This window comes from Dendrobium catenatum, unplaced genomic scaffold, assembly GCF_001605985.2.
Source record: "Dendrobium catenatum unplaced genomic scaffold, ASM160598v2 fragScaff_scaffold_913, whole genome shotgun sequence".
Lineage (NCBI taxonomy): Eukaryota > Viridiplantae > Streptophyta > Magnoliopsida > Asparagales > Orchidaceae > Dendrobium > Dendrobium catenatum.
The window spans coordinates 1,460,371-1,477,101 of NW_021319375.1; positions in this window are offsets into that span (position 1 = coordinate 1,460,371).

The window sequence follows — 16,731 nt, forward strand, 5'->3', positions numbered from 1 at the left end:
TTTCAAAGGATTCTCGCCCCTTATGGCTCCTAACATATATAATTTAATCACATATGTGCATATATCATCACATTATATCAATTAAAAAGTAACTGACTATGTATCAAAATTTCATAGTATTGTATAACGTTAGATAACAAAAAAATCCAACTAGGCAAAAAGGCATATTTTTGAAAATTACCAAATTACCAATGATTGAGTAAAATATTATTTTAAAACTTTTATTATACTACAATACTATTTTATCAACATCTTGATAATTTTCTATTTAGTAAAAACCCCAAATATTTCAAAAACCCTGATGAAAAATTTCCAAAAAATATTTAAAATGTGCTTAATCGTAATATATTCAATATACAAAAAGTTATGTGGTGAATGTTTTAGCGTTGAAAAGTTATATCGATTTTTTGCTAACGGATCTAAAATTTTAATCAAAATATTTTCTAAAACTTACACATTTTTGAAAATTGAGATGAGCATAATGCGCCTTACCTTGAAATGAATTAATTTCCCAATTGAGCCGACAGACAAAAACGGTGAAGTCGCCCAAAAATTGGATTTCACTTTCTTTCACTTCTCTTTCTCTCTCATATTCCCTCAAGCTGATTCTGTGTTTGCTCAAAATGACGGTTTAAATGGAATTTAAATACTCATAATGGCTTGAGATATTTTCTATTTTTTATTAATTATTTAATATATAATAATATTATTATAATTAATTTTTAGTAAAAAATTCATAAAAATTATATTAGGGATTCAAAAATTTATAAAAAAATATTCACAAATTATCTAATTTTATTTAGAAAATTTTGGTGAAATCAATTTGAAAAATGGACATATGATGGTCTAAAAAAACTCATTTATACTCATTTATACCAATTTTTTACACTACCCCTAAAATTAGGACAATCATTCATATAATTAATGCACAATAATATCTATAGTATGGCAAAGACAGTTGGGGGGGGGGGTTGGTGTAGGTTTTGGGGGATAATATTACCATGTAGATTTGAATGCTCATATATAAAGAATATTGTACCATCTTGAAATATGAATATGGTATTCTATAATGCATTCAAAGATAGAAATAGATTTTAAAAAATTACTTTTTTTATAATCAAATACAATAAAGAGAATAGCATATCATATCGAATGATGAACATCATATTCTACAGAGGTATTTGAAGATGAAAATAAAGTTTTGAAAATTCACCATTTCTATAATCAAATACTTTAAAGGGAATAACATATCATCTTGAAAGATTAACATGACATTCCATAAAGGCATTTAAATGTAAAAATGGTTTTTAAAAATTATATATTCCTCAAAATCTTTTCCCTTTTTTATTATAATAAGCTAAAGTTTATTATAATATAGATTTGTAGGTTCTACATAAAGGAAATCCCTTATGGTTGATTTCATTTTAAAAGAAATGTATTCCTTTAGAATACACTCGATTAAAATAGTGGCTAAAATTTTCTTTATTTCAATGTTTTAATTCAACGTTTATAACTTTAGAATTTTTAAAGAGGTGATTGGCTCAAATTTGAGCTTTTCTTTTAGAGTCTAAGTATGAGAGATAGGAAATGCTAATATCCTTAGAAAGTTAGAACCACTATAGCATATCCTATGTTTGAGCTTTAATAATTCAAGAATTATATTTATTTTTATTTAAGTTGTCTATTTTTTAGATAATTGGAATTATATTCTCTGAGGGTGAGGAATTATGATTTAAGGTATGTCTCCCAACATAAAAATAAGGTGAATAACTGTAGTGTAGTTTTCATAACCCAACTCAACCAGAATAGGTCCTATTATATTGAGCTATGAAAGGCAAATCCTAAGATCTAGTTTTGGAATGTTTCAAGTTTTCTTCCAATATTCATTTTAAATAAACTACAAAATACAAAGTTACAAAAACATCCAAATATTCAAAATAAACCAATCCACAAGATTTCTTTCATTTCATCAAAATATGTCTATACCACAACATATGACTACATGTAAAAACTATAGAACTAAATAGTAAACTAGTAATGATTGTACAAATTGTAATTCATATCATAAAGCAATGCAGTTCATATCATATTCCCCAGACCCAGATATAATATTAAAGGATTCAGACTCCTTATAACTCATTTTTATACTTATAGCACCATTACATGGTCATAGGCACTAGAATATGGCTTATAACTATCAAAACATGCCTTATAGTCACCAGAATATTCCCTTACACATATATAATCTCAAAAGATTCTTGCCCCTTATCACTCCTAGCAGATATTATTTAATCACATATATACACTTTTAATTATATTATATCAGTTAAAGTGTAATTGTCCAGGTGTTAGAAGTACATAATTTTCTCGTAACAAAACTCTACTAAGCAAAAATGCATATTTTTAAAAATAATCAAATTACTAGAGATTATGTAAAATAATGTTTTAAGACTTTTATCATACTACAACACTATTTTTTAACATCCAAATAATTTTCTATTCAATAAAATCCCATAAATTTCAAATTCTCTGTTGAAAAATTTAACATATTATGGGTCAAAATGGCTCGAAGTCGCCTAAAATCAGATTTTTATTTTCTCTCTCATTTTTCCCCTTAATTCATTCTTTCCCATCTCTATTAGCCAAAGATGAATAGGGAAACAGATTAAAAAAAGCTTTTTAAGTGGAATACTATTTTATAATAAAATTTTAAAAGATATATTGGTTATTGTTTTAATTATTTAATCTTTTACCTAAAAATTCATGTAAATCATTTTATATCTTTAAATTAGGAATCTAAAAATTACAAAAAATATTCACAAATTAACTAAGCATGTCCAAAATACTTTAGTTAAATTGATTTGCTAAATGGACACCCAATAGTCTAAAATTATGAGAAAAAATTGTGAAGCTAAAATATAATAATATAGATCTTTTAACAAAGATGGTTTGTGATTTGGACTGATAATGACTCCTAAAAGAATTTTTGACCATTCTAGGTTAACAATAATTTTAAAAAATTTTAGGGGTTTCACAATCTTCCCACCTTAAAAAATGTCATCCTCGATATTTTCAAGCTAGAATAAGTCATAATAAACTTGGATACAATTGTCTCATCTTAGATTCCTTCTCCCAAGTTGACTCTCTAGCTATCTTGTGCTTTCACTATATGTTGACCATAAAAATATGTTTGTTCAATTTGCTCACATCACTTGTCAAAATCCTATGGAATTCTTTCATATAGCACATTGGATGAACCTCAACATCTTCAATAGATAATATGTTCTCAAAATTAGATATTCATTTTCTCAAAGGAGACACCTGAAACACACTATATACATCAAACATATATTTAGGTAATAATAACTTGTAAGTAGAACTACCAATCCTCTTAATGATATCAAAAAGTCCAATGTACCTTGGAGTGAGCTTGTGATTCTCCTAAATCTATAGACACCTCTCATAGGGCTAACTTTGACATAAATAAAGTTTCCAATCTAAAACTCAACCAACCCATGTGTCTAATCATAATACTTCTTTTACACATCCTGTGTAGATTTCAATCTTTCTCTGATCAAATGGGTCTTTACTATAGTGTCATCCACGAAGGTTGAACCTATCATATGTTAATCTCTCACCTATGTTAAAGTCAATGGAGTTATGCACTTCCTATTGTATAGAGATTCATAAAGAGGCATACTTATGCTTGATTGATATTTATTGTTATACGCAAACTCTATTAACAGGATATGATCCTCCCAACTACCCCCAAAATCCAGAACACATAATCTCAAAATATCCTCTAGTACCTGAATAATCCTTTTGGACTATTTATCTATTTATAGATAAAAAGTCATATTGAAGTGTAACTTTATACCCAATCCTTGATGAATACCTCTCCATAAATTGGAGATAAACCAGCCATCACAATCATATATAATCACCTTTAACACACCCTGCAATCTAATAATACTTTTGATATATATATATATATATATATATATATATATATATATATATATATGTTAATATGTCTATTGGATTAGTCTATAGGATCGGAATAAAATGAGCAGACTTTGTTAGTTGATTGATAATAACCAAGATAGCATCATGCCGTTATATCGATCTGAAAAAACCTATAGAAAAATCCATCATCACCTCTTCCTAGTAACTTATGCTATACTATCACTAAATAACAACCCTCACACTTTAAAATAAACTCTATTATGTCCTTCTTTAATCTAGGCCACCAAAACATATCCTTCAAATCTTCGTATATCTTGCTACTTCCTAGATGAATAGTATAGCCTAAATAGTGAGCCTCATATAAAATTTCTTATCTCAGATCTCCAAAAATAGGAACCCAAAGACTATCCTTACATAAAATAATACCAAAATTAGAAACTCATAGTTCAGATTTCTTACCATATATGATCTAATCAACTATGGATTCTCTGATTCTAACTTCTGAGATTCCTGAATCCTTTCTTGCAATGAAGGTTGAATGATCATTTAAGCATATATATCACAATCCCAATCAATAGAAAATTCACCTCAAAGTGTAATCTCTCCATATCTCATATCAAATACTCATCAGAAGTAAACTAAAGAAATAAAACTCCAAAAGATTTCCTGCTCAAAGTGCTTCCACCACATTAGCCTTACTAGGCCAATACTGAATAGTCGGATGATCATAGCCTTTTATAAACTCAAACTACCTCCTTTGTCTCAAATTCAAATCCATCTGAGTGAATATGTACTTTAACTCTAATTATTGGTAAAAAATCTCATACTTGACATCATATATATATATAATTCATCCAAATCATTAAAGAAAAAAACCATAGCAGTAAGTTCTAAATCATGATTATGATAATTTCTCTCATGTGGCTTCAACTTCCTAGAAGCATATGCTATAAGTTTATCGTAATGTATTAAAATACACCGGAAACCTCTCAATGAATCTTCACTAAATACCTAAAATCTTTTAGTACCAGATGAAAGAGCTAAAGTGGAGCATGTGTTAAATAATTCTTTAATCTCTAAAAACTAGCCTTACACTCTGGTGTACAGAATAAAATCTAATGAGTTCTGAGTCAGCCTTATATGATGTGTAAAAATATGAGAAAATCCTTTCATATACTTTTGACAATATCCAACCATACATAAGAAATTGCTTATCTCAAACACAGTAGTAGGACTCAACTAATCATTAAATGCCTTAACTTTTTGGGGATCTATAAAGATACCAGCACTACCACCACATGCACAAAAAAGCATTACTCTTCAGTAAGAACTCATATTTTAAAAAAATTTTATATAGTTGATGCTGCCTTATAGTCTACAAAATAATCTTAAAATGCCTGACGTGATATTCCTTAGAAGAATAATATACCAAAATTTCACTTATGAAAATAATCATAAATTGATCAAAATAATATCTGAATACTCTGATCATTAGATTAATAAAGATAGCTGGTGCATTAGCCACTCTAAAAGACCTGACTAAGAACTTGTAATGTCCATACTGAGTACTAAAAGCTGTCTTCATCACATTAGCCTCTCTCACCTTCGCCTAATAATATCCAGATCATAGATCAATCTTTGAGAATACAGAAGATCTAGTAAGTTGATCAAATAGATTGTCATCCATGGTGGATGATACTTATTCTTGATAGTTACTTTATTCAACTCCTTATAGTAAATGTACATATACATCATACCATCACTTTCTTTATAAATAGAATAGGTAATCCTTATATAGACTCACTAGGATGAATAAATCAGATGTCAGCAAAATCCTAAAGCACCTTAGGCACAATAATATGTGGATCTTTAGAAATTAAGGTCATACCCAAAAAATATCAAAACAGAACTCTATATTTCTACCCCGAGGAAAACTGAATTACTCCTCATGAAACACATAGAAATTCCTGTACTACCGAGACATCAGAAAGAAGACTAGAATCTATACTCCTCTCCCAAATTGATGCTAGAAATAACATGCAATCCTTATTCCATAATCTATCTTCTTATACAGTAGAAATTAATAAGGAAAAAATACCTCTAAATCCTTGGAATACACAACTCTCACTAAAAATAATGTAACTTGCTTCTTCAATCAATCAATTAACTTAGCTAGTTCATACCTAAAATAATATCATATGAGGAAATGGTTAATAAAACTAAAATAAATGCCCACTTCTTATTAAAAATCTCAATATCATAGAAATAAAATCTACTATCTATCATACCATCTCAAATTGGCAAGGTAACAAAAAGATAAATATATAGTATAACTAAAGGCAAGTGGAGTAAATCATAAAATTGCTCAGAAATAAATGACTGATTAGCTTCAAAATTGAATAAAATATAACATGGATACTCATAAATATAAAATATGCCTATCACAACATCTGGAACATCATGAACCTCTTAGTGAGTCAAACTATATACACGTGGCTAAACTAGAGCTAAAGAAATTGAACTACCAGGCTCTCTCTAACCGCTTCCATATAAACCACTTACCATTATACTAGAATCAATAGCTCTACCATATGGTACTTCAGAAAGCATATGGAGAGAAACCATCCTTGATCTCCTTATTGTTTTAATAAAGCTCTCAAATTTCGGCTTAGAATGTCAATCAAATCAAGCCTCTGGACATTCTGCTACCTAATGCCCTATATGCTCACATCTAAAGTATTGTCCAGTTATCCTGTAGTACTGACCAAAATGACATCTACCATAACTCTGGTATAAAGGTGCCCCACTAATAGAACTAGAGTTGGCTATACTGCCACTACCATAGATTGCTGCATATATTGACTATCCATTTCTTCTGGAATCTCCAGTGTAAATTTTCTCTTCTTTTCTAAAAAATCCACAATTAGATGTCCTGCCACTAAATTTCTTCCTACTAGAAGTCCACCGTTATTGAGTATCTTTTTGATTATTTTATATCAAATGATCTCTCTTCATATGCTCAAAGAAATTAGAAATGTGAAATTATACTAGTGATTATCTCAAACTGTCTCAAAGTTCTCTAAGAAAATTGTAAAACTTCTTTGTCTAACCAGTTATGGAGCATATCTAGCCAAAGAAATAAACTCTATCTCATACTGCATAAATTTCCTGCACCCCTAAACTAGCCTCAATAAAATCTCTTGCATCTACTGTCATGTAGAAGGTGTAATAAACTAGGCTCAAAATACATCAGAGAACTTATTCCAATTATTCAAAGAGTTCAACATCCACTATAATTTTTCCTCTTGTTAACCCATCCACTAGTGCTCTGCCTCATCATCTAATAGAAAGGCTACTAATGATACTTTCCTCTCATGAGGACATTACATATCATCAAATGTCTTCTACAACATTCATAACCAATCTTCTACTTCCTTAAACTTAACAGTACCCTCAAACCTTAGAGGGTTTAATCATAGAACATCTTTCATGTTAGTCTAACTCATCAAATCTCATTGTAGGAACTATGCTTTGTACCTCACTCATCATATAGGCTATCAACCTAGCGAACTAAAAAATTATATCAAAACTAACTAGAAAAGTAATAATATGTACATGATTTATTTGGCTAGCACTCCATCCATCTATTATGTTAGAGTTTGACAGATCTATACTCATATAGAATATGTAACTAAACATAAATGTAAATAAAATAAAATTAATAAATGAACACCCAAATGGACTCAAAACTTCCCAACTAGACTTATAGATTAATTTTTATAGCCCTATCTTACGATCAAAATCCAAAAGTATTGCTTTGATACCACAAAAGCTTGTCACAACCTAACCCGATAAGGATAAGTCCTATTGTGTTGAATTACGATAGACAAATCCTAAGATCTAATGTTAGAATATTTAATATTCTCTTTTAATAATCACTTTAAATAAACTACAAAATATATAGCTTCTAAAACATCTAAATATTTAAAATAAGTTCATCCATAATATTTCTTTTATTTCATCAAAATATATTTACACTATAATATATGGTTACATGTAGAAGCTAAAGAACATAATAGTAAACTAGACAAGACTAAAATAAATTAAAATTGGGAAATACCTATAAACTTAGATTTGATCTTGAACTACTAATTCATAGGCTCCTCCCCTTTTGCAAAGCTTGAAAATCAGAAGCAAAATCATAGTGAGCTACAGCAACTCAGTAGGCTACACAAACTGATATAAAATTCCAAATTATTTTATTAAATATTTTATTGAATATATAAAATTAGTTTAATACAATATAAAAAATTAATATACTTAGAAATGTAATATGAGCATAGTGGTCATCTAATTATAAAAAAATACTAAGTAGATGGATAAATTATAATTCATATTATAAAATATTTCATATCACATTCACAAGACCCAAATAGAATCTCAAATGATTCTGACCTCTTATGACTCCCTTTTATGCTTATAGAAACAAAATATGCTCTTAGGCACCAGAATATGGCTTATAGCCATCAAAACATACCTTATAAGTGCCAAAATATTCCATAAAACGGATAGAATCTCAAAAGATTTTGGCCACTTATGACTCCTAGTAGATATTATTTAATCTCATATGCATATTTTCATCATATTATAGCAGTTAAAGTATAATTAAGCATGTGTTAGAATTGCATAATTTTCTCTAACAGTATACAAAAGAAAATCTTACTAGACAAAAATGAACATTTTAAAAAAATAATCAAATTATTAGGAATTGTGTAAAATAATGTTTTAAGACTTTTATTATACCACAACACTATTTTTTAATATCCATATAATTTTATGTTAAATAAAACCCCTATAAATTTTAAAACCCCAATTATAATTTTAATTTTAAAAATACTCAAAATGTTCGTAATCTTAATCTTTATGACATATAAAAAATCACACAAAAATAATTTACTAGTGCAAAGCTATCCACATTTTTTACTAAGAGAAATAAAAATTTAATGAAAAAATTAGATTAAAAAATATATATATTTTTAAAATTGAGATAGACGTAATATAACCTACCTTGAGATGAATATGTTTTCCAAAAAGGCTAACGAAGAAGAATGGCTCGAAGCTATCCAAAAAAGAATTTTTACTTTCTCTCTCCTCTCGTTTTCCCTAATTCCTCTTTTTCCTTCTCTGTTAACCAAAGATGAATAGGGAAATAGGGTTTTTAGAAGGTTTTTAAGTGGAATACTATTTTATAATAAAATATTAATTGATATTTTGGTAATTATTTTAATTACTTAATTTTAGATAAAAATTCATAAAATTCTTTTATCTTCAAATTAGGAATCCAAAACTTATAGAAGAATATTCACAAATTAATTAAGCATGTACAAAATACTCTAATGAAATTGGTTTGCCAAACAGACACCTAACAATCTCAAATTTCTCACTTGTGCTAGAAATGTCAAATTTATTAAGGAATTTCACTAAAACCCAAAAAATTATGAAAAAAAAATTCTGAAGCTAAAACATAATAATATAGATGTTATGGTGAAGATGATTTTTTATTTGGACTTATAAAGACTCTTGAAATAATTTTTTAATATTCTAGGTAAAACTAATTCTTAAAAAAAAATAAGGGTTTCACAACAGTGACTCAAACATAGTCTAACAAAAAGTAGGAAGTAATGAGATGGGATTTATATGCTTAACTTTTTAAGGGTTCAAATGAATTTCCAACACTACTTGTCTTAAATTTTCTTTCAGTGCAATGTCAATTAAATGCCACCTAGCTAGTGCTTTAAAACTATAATGTTTTCCTTTATGAAATGCAAGATGGTAGGCTGTTATTTAAAAGTTTGAATTAGGACTAACATGTAAAAAGATCCTAATTAGTCTCAAAGTAATAAGGGGTATTTTTGCACTTTTTAATACAAATATTTTTTTTTTTCAAATTTATTTCTAATGCAATGCATGCTAATTGATTTGCGTAAAATCAAGTGATTTGAACTAAAAAAAATTATTTAAAAATTGTTTTTTTTTTCTTAAAGGATTATGCCTCCCCTGAGATATAGTAAGCACCCTAATTGGTCAAGTGGAATATTGAAACCTTCAACCCTTGAGGTTCCTAAGAAAGGAATAAAAGTAAAATATTCCATGAACCCCAGCTTAACCATAATTTACGCTCTAAGTTGATTATCTTTCTATGTTGTTTAAGCCTAAAATTATATTTTGTTATGAGTACAAAATGTTTATTCCTAGATGAGTCTAAAAAATTAGGAAAAATTACATATAAATAATAAACCTAAAAAAGTAGGTAGTTTATAAGAATAAAACCTTAACACTACCACCAATACAAAAAAATAAAATAAAAAAATAAAAAATAATGTTCAAAGTCCAAAGGTAGAATGTTCCACTTAATTATAATACATTTATAAATAGAGGAAGCTAGATAAAAATTTTAAATTTACATCTATAATTCTAATACTAGAATTAACACAAGTTATATAAAAAAGTGAGATTGTTCTGGATCTTTGACTCTTCCTGCAGACTATTGAAATCCAAGATCTCGAGCTTATGATTTTGATGATAAAAAATATTATTGATTGCTACTTTATTTCTCCTAGTACATGTATTAAATATTTTCTTTTGTGCATACTAGTATTTCAGGTACATCATATATCGTGCAATGAAGATTTAAGGATTAAGAGTGGGAAGAATAGTGTGATGTTTGTAAGATTCTATAATTTTTATTTTTTTTATTTTTTATATTTCTTGAATCAAAATCATGTAAGGGTGTATGCTAGCATAGTGACTATGCACATAAATACAAAATATTGAAAACATGAATTTTAGATTTTTTTTTAAGTTTATATTGTATAATCTAAATCATACTGTATGATTTATTATTTAGAAAGTTTATTAAAATGGCTAATTGATTAATTAATATTCTTTGAACAAATCATACTGTACAAACACAATCATATAGCATTATCAATTTAAATAAAAACCCTAGACATCAATTATATTTACATAAGTATTTTAATTTTTAAATTTTAAACTGATCATGTTGTATGAACATTTTTGTATTATATTATATTTAAAATATTACCTAAATTAATCTATGTGATTAGTTAATAAAATCAAGATTTAATTAATATGTCAACTTTTATAGTACAATGTTGATCGTACTGGACAATTGGTAGAATGAAATTCGATCATCCCAAGGATCATCTTCGATGAACCTTGATTCAATGAACTAATCATACAAAATAATGCCAATCATACTATTGATTTAGAGAAATGATTTTTAATCATCTTGGAGATTATCATGTATGATCTTAGAAAGAATAAATTAATCATACTATCCAATCTCTGTTTAAAATTGCGTAATTAGAGGCGCGCCTTTGCGCAATTCCTCCCAAAAATGCCTCATAACCTACGCAATTATGTGCCTTTAAGAGGCGTACGCCTCACTAGGGCTGAGGCGTGCCTCAAAGGCGCAATTGCGCAACTCCTGGTGAGGCGTACGCCTCTCTTGGATAGGGCCCACTCACTTAAAATGAGCCCTTTTCTCTCCTTTTACCCGATAGCCTTCAGCAATACCCGACATTTCTCCCTCCCGCACGCTCCAGGTCACGACTCAGAGTTCCCGCACGCCGTCAGCCTTGCTTCCCGCCGCTTCTCCCGCCGGCGCCGCCTCTCTCCGGCGAAGTGGAAACTTCCGGCCGCCCTCTAAGAGTACTCCACATTGGATTTTAGGTATTTTTATTAAGTTTAGGGATATATTTTTCAAGTTTAAGAAAAACTAGGGTTTAGGTTTTTTTTTGAATTTTTTTTTTAGTGTATTTGGTTTTTTTGCTTTAGGAGACATGGTTAGAGGTAAAGAAAAGACGAATACGTCATTGCGGAGGGACCCTTCTTGGAAGTATAGTGTACAAGTTGAACATTGGCGCGGAGAGAAGAGCTATGTTTATTTGAAATGTAATTTTTGCGATAAAGTGGTGAAGGGAGGTGTTACCCGCATGAAGGAACATCTATCATGCTCGCACAAAAATGTAGCACCCTGTGCAAAAGTGCCGGACAATGTGAAGGAAGAAATAAGTGCTTACATGAAGAAAACTACCACTGCTAAACACTTACAACAGGAGCAATTTGATGAAAGGGTCGAGCTGGTGCTTATTTTGGGAACGAGAGTGGAAAAGGGCTCTTACTCCAATATACATAGTAGAGGTGCACGGGTCCTATGGATCAGTATATGACTACTCCATGAGTGGATAGAGGAGAGCAGAGATGATGCCTGCACCTGGTACTAGAGAGGGTCGGCGACAGGTTTGCATGGACATTGGGAGGTTTTTTTTTTTAGATGCAATACATTTAATGTCGCTACATCTCCTGCCTACTTCAGTATGTGCGGTCAGTGTAGGTTGCCTACTTCAGTATGTTGCACAACAAGAGGTTGAGAGAGAGGAGGTTGAGAATAATGGTTGAAGGATGATGAGGACCCATTAGTGGTGTGATGATGTGTCGTCTGATAATGAGTGGCTCATTAGATGATGAGACAGATTTGCAATTATCAGACTTACAGTTAGAAGATCTAAGTGTGGATGTCTTGAGGGGCGAAGCAGATCAAGTTGGCACATCCACTCGCTCTGCAGCACAACAATCAAGTAAAGGTATTCCACACTTCTTATATGAATTACATTAAATTATTGTCAAGTGAGGCAATGAACATGAATACATGATAATGTTATATTTCTCTTAATGAACAGGGAAGAGAAAAGTGAGTCATGTTGAGATGATGATGACATGGCATTCATAGATACAATTGGAGAAGAAGATTCACTTGAAGAACCATTTAGTGATGGGATATGATTTCATTTTATATGTTTTTTGTATTTGGGAGTTTTATTAAACTAATATTTTGTGATTTTGTACTTTGGGACATGATTTTATTGCATCTACTTTCTTATTTTCCACTATTTTCATATATAATTTAGATGTTTTTATTGTAAGGTACAATATTGCTATTATTTTCCTGCTAAAACCCTTAATTTTTCATTTACGCAATTCTGTGTTCGTGAGGCTTATGCCTCAGACCGCCTCGAGGCTTACGCCTCGCCTCACGGATGAAAACCGCCTCGAGGCTTAGTTACGCAATTTTAAACCTTGTATCCAATTAAAGAATCATACTGTATGATCAGTATACACATTTTGAACATATCATACTGAGACTATGTTCTTCATTCTACATGAAATAGGATTTTGAACAAATCATTTTGTACACTCCATTTTCATGTTGGATGGAATGAAGTCTACTAACTAAAATTTTAGGGTTCTTTTAGCTTTGTGTAAATAGTATCCTTAATTTATCTTAAAAAATCTTTTGACACTTTTTCTGAGGCAGAGCTTCTATGAGAAGAGTTTGAAGAGGGATTATTTCTTTGAGAGAGAGAGAGAGAGAGAGAGAGAGAGAGAGAGTCAAGGTATTGAGGGAGAAAATTCTTATGGGAATAAGAGTGTATATACATGGTTGCTCGTTGATCTTACACCTTCCTCCAAGGTAAGTGTCTTTGCTTAAGGGAAACTCTATGAAGAGTCTCTTCATGGGAAGGATCTGCCTTCTCCACTTCATGGGAGTAGGTGAGAGGAATTTAGCTAATCCATCACACCAAGGAGGTGAAAGGAATTTGGCTACTTTGCGGCACCGAGGAGGTGAAAGGGGTTCATCTACTTTATCATGCTAAGGAGATGAAAGGGGCTCGGCTTCTCTATAACACTGAGGAGGTGGAAGTGATTTTTAAGTGCTTCTCCACCTTACTATAGGGTAAAAAAGATAGTTACTAAGTGTTTAGTGCAATTCTAAGAGTGGAGGACTTTAGGGAGTGGACGTAGGTTAAGGTTGAAGGAACCCCTATAAATATCTAGTGTGCTTATTCTCTATTTTGCTTTACTTTTTTGCATTTTATTTCTTACTTTTTACTTATTTAAAAAATTATGATTTGTAAGATTTGTTTTTTACTTTTTACTTTTTTGCATTAACAAATATCTTGATCTTACTCAAAGAGAAAAAAAAAATTTCTTCGCAAGTTTCTTCAAAAATCAAACTAAAGTTATTTTTGAGACTTGGTGTTGTCAATTATTTTTAGAATATAATTTTTTAAAAAAAGGATAAGTTTTTAAAGGACTTTTTAAAAGCACATATTCACCCCCCTCTTTATGTGCACTTATAATTAAAGTATGTCTAACAATCCACATTTGAACTTTTAATTGGTATTAGAGCGGGTTTCAAATTTGTTATTTAAAAATCTTTGAGAAAAAGATCCATCATATACATAGGGAATGTAAATACTACATAGAGTTATTCAATAACTCATCCACATCTGTTTAATAACATCCCCTTTGAATTTTTAAAAATTTGCATGACTACATTTTTATAATCTATTGACTATCACATGTGGCATATGATTCAAGTAGGATATACACCTCCATATCATATTATTAATGGCCTCAAGGAATAAATTACTTTCAATGAATGGAGTTTTAAGGATAAAAACTATATAGAACTTAATGCAATATATTTAAACTACTTTTTCTATGCACTTAAATCAGAAGATTATATGAGAGTCTCTACCTATATAACTGACAAATAAATCTTGGATAGATTATGCATTACTTATGATGGTACAAATGAGGTCAAACATTCTTGTTTAAATTTACTATTGCATGATTATAATATTTTTTACATGAAACCAAATGAAACTATCTCTAACATGTGCACAAGATTTATTAAGATTGTGGCATTCCTACATGCTTTACATAGGGAATACTGAATTCTTAAAAGGTTAACAAAATATAACATTATCTACTTAATAATTTAGATGCAAAGGTCACTTTTATTTGTGAATGAAAAGATCTAAATGTTTATTAAATTGATAATCTACATAACTCATTTATTTCATATGAGCAAAATATAAACCAAAGATTATTAGGATGTAAAAGAGAAAAGGAAGGAGAAGACCGCGACACAGAAGGTATGTGACTTAAAGATAATAACAGCTCAAAATTAGATGACAATGATGATATTTCCCTTATGATAAGGTAATTCAAAATCTTCTTGAAGCAAAAATAGAAGTACCATTTTTGAAAAGGGCAGAGGTAAGGGAGGTAAATATAATAAAGCTCATATGATGTAATTTTTTTAATGCAAGAAGCTAAGGAATTTAAGGTTAGATTGTACCAACCTGAAAAGTCACCCTACCAAGGAGAAAGGTGAAGAAAATACAAACTTTAAGAAGGTAAAGCAAAGGGTATAAAAGGCTTTTTGGGAAAACTCTACCTCAGATTCGTGAGAACAAGAACCTGAGGAGGAGGTAACAAATCTGTACCTTATGGAAAATGATAATTTTGATAATTCTTATCAAGATGAGGTATGTCAATTATCCTTTGAAAAGCTATTTCTTATTTTTGAAAAGATTCATGACTCATATAAGAAGCTTAAGAAATTGCATGCAAGTTTAAAAGTTGAATTTTCTATTTTAAAAAGTAAGCATGACATTATAACTTGGGAGAATGAAAATATTAAAGTTTAACATTCTACTTTAGATATGCAGCATGCTTCTGTACTAGATGAATTTGATGAATTAAATAAGAAGCATACTTAATTAATTGAATTGCATGCATCCTTGAATTCTAAACATGTTGAACTAGAAGAGGCATTCAAAGAAATAGAATCATTGACAACAGAACTAGACACTAGTTAGCATGCATTAAAGTTTGAGGTTGAAAGTTATAGAAGTGCTAATGAATAATTAAAAAAAGATTGTATTTATACTTCTAAATAATGCAACATTGCTTGTGTTAGCACAAAAGTCTCAACCTTAACTAGTATAATAAACACCCACTAGGACATAAGATGCATCATCTCATATCCCTAGGAAGAGGCATAATACCCTAAAAGATTAGTGAATATATTCCCTTGGGTTAGGTGTTACTCATATAGTATGGTAGAAAATATAGCCCATATTTGCATTATACATCATATAACACATCTTGTGTGGAGGCCCAAATCATTTGTATAATAGCATAGCATGCATTTCAATCATTCATTAAAGGATAAAGTGGAACCCAAACTCACTGTGTTCCTAAATATAATCAATGATTAATCTTACATTGGTGCTCTCACAAAAGACTCTTTGAGATTATGTGGTACCTAAAAATGGATGTTTAAGAAATATGATAGGAGATATTAAGAAACTCATTATGCTGGAGGCCAGGGCAGGTTGCAAGGTAACATTGGGTGATAACACAACTAGGAAAGTGGTGGGGTCATGTATGATTAGAAATTCAAAAAGTTTTATTATTAAAAATATTCTTTTAGTAGATATATTAAAACATTACTTGCTTAGTATTATTCAACTCTGTGATAAGAGATTTGATTTAAATTTTTTATCTACTAAATGGATAATTAGTCTAAATTGAAAAATATTTTAGAAGGAAAGAGAGTAAATAATATTTACATGCTTGATCTATACTATATTGATAATACACATACTCTCTAGTTTAAAACTATTATTGATGAATCATGGCAATGACATAAGTGACTATGCATGCAAGTATGAAAACTCCTAAGAGGATAACTTAAAAAGTCCTAGTTAGAGGCATACCCAAATTATACTTTTTTAAAGACCACATGTGTGAATTCTTCTAATTAAGAAAAAAATTAAGTCATTTTAATTCCATTAAGGGCATCACCACCACTAGACCACTAAA